Raw genomic sequence first — 7,138 nt, 5'->3', positions numbered from 1 at the left:
CAATAGGAAAACAGATGGAATGTAAAAATTAGCAAGGAAAGATGAAAAAGGCAACAACTACAGAAAATGAAACCCCAATTACAGATATCAAAAAGACAAACATATACTGTTAAAAATACCCACTCATATGCAGAATATAAATATACCTGAACACACAGCAATATTAAATAACTCACAGCAAGTGACTAGAAATGATTGAGGTAAAACAAAAAAAGATATAGAAATCATACAAAGAAGAGCCACGTGTTTATAATTGGTGGTTCTAAAGAAACCGAGAAAACTGAATAGATCAATCTAGGACATGCAAATGCAAAGTAAAAATTAGCAATTCTTCTTTCAGGAAAAAAATTATAGGGAATAATCAAAACCAAAGTGTATCTTGGGAAAGTAAAGAATAATTTATAAATCTATGCAGAAAAAATTTAAAAAGAGAATTAAGAGAAAGATTGTTCTCATATTTTTCATAAACAAAGATGATACATTTCCATAAAGACATACAATTTTCCTTTAAGTGAACAACACTTTTCAAAACTGACATATATTAGTTCCAATAAAAATACTAATATGAGTCAAATTGTTATATAGCAAATAATCCATGTTGTGATCATGAGACAAGAAATCAATAATAAAAATAGAAAACAAACCAAAACTTTTAAAAGTTGGGAAATAAAATTATTTTAAACTAAAACTGGTGAAAGAACAAGTATAATATGCCAAAAATCTGTAACTATAACATATATGTCAGAAGCTATGGTATATGATTAAGATAGTTTCCATAGGAAATTTTATAACATTAAAAACACTAAGAAACTACTTAAAATTTTAAAACACTTTTTAAAGAGAAAAAATTGATTTGAATGAAGCTAAAGAAAAAAAAACAGGACTAAACAAAAGCAAAACAGAAAAAAAGCCATTAACAACAAAAACAAAATCCAGAAAAGTATGAACTAGAACAACAATAACATGAAACGCATATACTGTTCTTTTAAGTATGTAAATCATTTATTAAAATTTTTAATCTTATTGATTACCAAATAAAGTAGACAACTATTATTATTTCCATTTTATAAATGAGAAAACCAAATCATGTAGGTGTTAAATAACTTATGCAAGGTCATGCCACAGTGGAACTGATATTTGAAAACAGGCAGTTTGACTCCAAAGCCTTTACTCTTAATGACTATACTATTAGAACAGAGTTTTTTCTTAGAAAAGGTAAAATATGAAAATGAGGCCGGGCGCGGTGGCTCAAGCCTGTAATCCCAGCACTTTGGGAGGCCGAGACGGGCGGATCACGAGGTCAGGAGATCGAGACCATCCTGGCTAACACGGTGAAACCTCGTCTCTACTAAAAAATACAAAAAACTAGCCGGGCGAGGTGGCGGGTGCCTGTAGTCCCAGCTACTCGGGAGGCTGAGGCAGGAGAATGGCATAAACCCGGGGGGCGGAGCTTGCAGTGAGCTGAGATCCGGCCACTGTACTCCAGCCTGGGCGCCAGAGCGAGACTCCGTCTCAAAAAAAAAAAAAAAAAAAAAAAATATGAAAATGAGAAAGCATGAAATCACACAATGGTCATGAGAACAGAGAAATGAATTTGGGTACAGAGAAAATTAAAAGAAGATAAATAAAATGCTTTGCTTAATTCTATGCAATTAAATTTAAAATTCTTTTTGGCAATTTAAAAAATATTTTTATTATAAACTATAAATATGCAAACAGAAAAGTACATAAACGTACATGAACAATTTAACAAATTGTCCTAAAGCAAATACACGTGTAATTATAATGCAGGTCAACAAATAGAACATCGCTGGCACCCCAAAACCGTCCAGGCATCCTTTAAAGATCACAGTTCTCTTTCCCTCCTAAAGTAGCCACTCTTCTGATTTCTTCTTTTTTTTTTTTATTATTATACTTTAAGTTCCAGGGTACATGTGCACAATGTGCAGTTTTGTTACATATGTATACATGTGCCATGTTAGTGTGCTGCACCCACTAACTCGTCATTTACATTACGTATATCTCCTAATGCTATCCCTCCCCCCTACCCCACCCCTCGACAGGCCCTGGTGTATGATGTTCCCCACCCTGTGTCCAAGTGTTCTCATTGTTCAATTCCCACCTATGAGTGAGAAGATGCAGTGTTTGGTTTTCTGTCCTTGTGATAGTTTGCTCACAATGATGGTTTCCAGCTTCAGCCATGTCCCCACAAAGGGCATGAAATCATCCTTTTTAAGGTTGCATAGTATTCCATGGTGTATATGTGCCATATTTTCTTAATCCAGTCTATCATTGATGGACATTTGGGTTGGTTCCAAGTCTTTGCTATTGTGAATAGTGCCACAATAAACATATGTGTGCATGTGTCTTTATAGCAGCATGATTTATAATCCTTTGGGTATATACCCAGTAATGGGATATGGAAGCTGGTTTTTTGAAAAGATCAACAAAATTGATAGACCACTAGCAAGACTAATAAAGAAGAAAAGAGAGAAGAATCAAATAGACGCAATAAAAAATGATAAAGGGGATATCACCACCGATCCCACAGAAATACAAACTACCATCAGAGAATACTGTAAACACCTCTACACAAATAAACTAGAAAATCTAGAAGAAATGGATAAATTCCTGGACATATGCACCCTCCCAAGACTAAACCAGGAAGAAGTTGAATAGCTGAATAAACCAATAACAGGCTGTGAAATTGAGGAAATAATTAATAGCCTACCAACCAAAAAAGTCCACGACCAGATGGATTCACAGCAGAAGTCTACCAGAGGTACAAAGAGGAGCTGGTGCCATTCCTTCTGAAACTATTCCAATCAATAGAAAAAGAGGGAATCCTCCCTAACTCATTTTATGAGGCCAGCATCATCCTGATAACAAAGCCTGGCAGAGACACAACAAAAAAAGAAAATTTTAGACCAATATCCCTGATGAACATCAGTGCAAAAATCCTCAATAAAATACTGGCAAACCGAATCCAGCAGCACATCAAAAAGCTTATACACCATGATCAAGTAGGCTTCATCCCTGGGATGCAAGGCTGGTTCAACATCTGCAAATCAATAAATGTAATCCAGCATATAAACAGAACCAAAGACAAAAATCACATGATTATCTCAATAGATGCAGAAAAGGCCTCAACAAAATTTAACAGCTCTTCATGCTAAAAATACTCAATAAACTAGGTATTTATGGGACATATTTCAAAATAATAATAGCTATTTATGACAAACCCATAGTCAATATCATACTGAATGGGCAAAAACTGGAAGCATTCCCTTCGAAAACTGGCACAAGGCAGGGATGCTCTCTCTCACCACTCCTATTCAACATAGTGTTGGAAGTTCTCACCAGGGCAATCAGGAAGAAGAAAGAAATAAAGGGCATTCAATTACAAAAAGAGGAAGTTAAGTTGTCCCTGTTTGCAGATGACATGATTATATACTTAGAAAAACCCGTCTTCTCAGCCCAAAATCTCCTTAAGCTGATAAGCAACTTCAGCAAAGTCTCAGGATACAAAATCAATGTGTGAAAATCACAAGCATTCTTATACACCAATAACAGACAGAGAGCCAAATCATGAGTGAACTCCCATTCACAATTGCTTCAAAGAGAATAAAATACCTAGGAATCCAACTTACAAGGGATGTGAAGGACCTCTTCAAGGAGAACTACAAACCACTGCTCAATGAAACAAAAGAGGACACAAACAAATGAAAGAACATTCCATGCTCATGGATAGGAAGAATCAATATCATGAAAATGGCCATGCTGTCCAAGGTAATTTATGAATTCAATGCCATCTCCATTAAGCTACCAATGACTTTCTTTACAGTATTGGAGAAAACTACTTTAAAGTTCATATGGAACCAAAAAAGAGCCCGCATTGCCAAGACAATCCTAAGTCAAAAGAACAAAGCTGGAGGCATCACGCTACCTGACTTCAAACTATACTACAAGGCTACAGTAACCAAAACAGCATGATACTGGTACCAAAACAGAGATATAGATCAATGGAACAGAACACAGCCCTCAGAAATAATACCACACATCTACACCCATCTGGTCCTTGACAAACCTGACAAAAACAAGAAATGGGGAAAGGATTCCCTGTTTAATAAATGGTGCTTTGAAAACTGGCGAGCCATATGTAGAAAGCTGAAACTGGATCCCTTCCTTACACCTTATACAAAAATTAATTCAAGATGGATTAAAGACTTAAATGTTAGACCTGAAACCATAAACACCCTAGAAGAAAACCTAGGCAATACCATTCAGGACATAGAGATGGGCAAGGACTTCATGTCTAAAACACCAAAAGCAATGGCAACAAAAGCCAAAATTGACAAATGGGATCTAATTAAACTAAAGAGTTTCTGCACAGCAAAAGAAACTACCATCAGAGTGAACAGGCAACCTACAGAATGGGAGAAAATTTTTACAATCTACCCATCTGACAAAGGGCTAATACCCAGAATCTACAAGGAACATAAACAAATTTACAAGAAAAAAGCAAACAACCCCATCAAAAAGTGGGCAAAGGATATGAACAGACACTTCCCAGAAGAAGACATTTACGCAGCCAACAGACACATGAAAAAATGCTCATCATCATTGTCCATCAGAGAAAGGCAAATCAAAACCACAATGAGATACCATCTCACACCAGTTAGAATGGTGATCATTAAAAAGTCAGGAAATAATAGGGTGCTGGACAAGATGTTGAGAAATAGGAACACTTCTACACTCTTGGTGGGACTGTAAATTTGAAATTCTTAAAAAAGTTTATGATTAGCTAGGGAAATATAAATTTAAAAAATTAGCTTCATAAAAAATAGCTACTTGTGGAAGGCACTGAGAGACTAGCCAGAGTTATTCCAAAGAGACACTGATGAAAAATTTTTCTTTCTGTCTTCTTCTTTTTCTTTTTTCTTTTCTTTTTTTTTTTTTTTTTTTTTTGAGATAGGGTCTCACATTGTCCCCCTGGCTGGAGTGCAGTGGTGTCATCTTGGTTCACTGCAGTCTCAATCTCCCATATTCAAGTGGTTCTCCTGCCTCAGCCTCCCAACAAGCTGGGACTATAGGCATTTTTGTATTTTAAGTAGAGATGGGGTTTCACCACGTTGCCCAGGATGGTATCTAATTCCCGAGTTAAAGCAATCCACCCACCCTTGTCTCCTAGAATGCTAGGATTACAGGTGTGAGCCACCACCCCCCAAGCCATGATGAAGAATATTTTATCAAATCTTATCAAACTTTTAATTAGTAAAAATACAAACACACTTTAAACTGTTGCAAATTATAGAGAAGATAATCTTACAATTTTTTATAATGCCAGAATATTACTATTACCAAAACCTAACAAAGGTAGACTTTTATTACAGTCAAGATGGAGTAACTAGGAATGGATTTATCTTCCTTCATGAAACATCTAAAAAACTGAATACGGTATATGCCACAAGGTTATCAAGATATTAAATACAGAAAATGAATGACAATGATCCCTTAGAGAAAGCAAATAAATGTGATAGCCACAATAGTTGCCACAACTTATTGTCTGCAGAGAGTGTCCCCAGGGAAAATAAGTTTACACAGAAAGGTTAGGGTCTGATAGATTCATTGAGTTAAAGAGACTGAGCTGACAGTCCCAAGAAACCTAGGTAGGCAGAGTCCTTGGAGTAGACTATCAGAGAGTAGATAGTTACATAGAGAGATAACTGAAAATCTGCAGAGGGTCTCTCTAGTGTTTTCAGCTAAGTACTGGTCAGTGCAAAAATGAGAGAAAAGAAAGCTAAGGAAAGAAGCACTGGAAAGCATTAAGGCGAGCAACCCCCATATATGTAAATGGTCAGTAATAGTTCCATTCCCACCAGCCAAAATAACAATTTTCGTAACTTATGTGATATCAGACAAAATACTCAGAAGATTCCTGTTTCAGTGTGGGGAAAATTAGCCCTAAGTGCAGGTCTGTTCCTGCCTTACCAAATATAAAAGCAAAACCCAAAAGGAAGCAACTCTTTCAGGTTACTTAAAGTGGCCCCAGGAAACATGCACACACATATGCACATGCAAATTTCTAAGTTTCATTTAAGAAACTAGGGGAAAAAGGTAAATTAAAAGTAAAGAAAGAAGTTAATAAACATAAGAATAGAAATCACATAATAGAAAATTGACAAACAATAGGGAAAGTCAATGACATTAAAAGTTAGTTCTTTGTAAAGATTATTTAAAATGATGGAACGATAATATACCTGATCAAGAAATAGTGAAAAGACACAATTTGCCAATATTGGGAATGAAAGGAAACATTACCACAGATTCTACTATTAGGAATGGCATGATAAAGGAATATTATGCACTACCTTTATACCAAATTTCCTGAAAGACAAACTTCCAAAACTCACTCAAAAAGAAATAAATAACTGATTAGATTCCTATATAGTAGAGAAATTAAATTTTCAGATAAAATCTTCCTATAACAGAGCCTTAGATCAAAATGGCTCTATTGTTGACATTTACTGAACATTTCAGAATAAATAATATCAACTCTCTACAAAAGCTCTCAGAAAAGAGACCACTCTTTTTTTTTTTTTTTTAGTTTATTTATTATTATTATACTTTAAGTTGTAGGGTACATGTGCATAACGTGCAGGTTTGTTACATATGTATACTTGTGCCATGTTGGTCTGCTGCACCCATCAACTCGTCATTTACATCAGGTATAACTCCCAATGCAATCCCTCCCCCCTCCCCCCTCCCCATGATAGGCCCCGGTGTGTGATGTTCCCCTTCCCGAGTCCAAATGATCTCATTGTTCAGTTCCCACCTATGAGTGAGAACATGCGGTGTTTGGTTTTCAGTTCTTGTGATAGTTTGCTAAGAATGATGGTTTCCAGCTGCATCCATGTCCCTACAAAGGACACAAACTCATCCTTTTTTATGGCTGCATAGTATTCCATGGTGTATATGTGCCACATTTTCTTAATCCAATCTGTCACTGATGGACATTTGGGTTGATTCCAAGTCTTTGCTATTGTGAATAATGCTGCTATAAAGACACATGCACACGTATGTTTATTGCAGCATTATTCACAATAGCAAAGACTTGGAATCAACCCAAATGTCCATC

The sequence above is a fragment of the Theropithecus gelada genome, chromosome 5 (genome assembly GCF_003255815.1).
Source record: "Theropithecus gelada isolate Dixy chromosome 5, Tgel_1.0, whole genome shotgun sequence".
NCBI classification, from domain to species: Eukaryota; Metazoa; Chordata; class Mammalia; order Primates; family Cercopithecidae; genus Theropithecus; species Theropithecus gelada.
The sequence above is the reverse complement of the archived record's forward strand: the minus strand, read 5'-3'. Positions refer to the sequence as shown.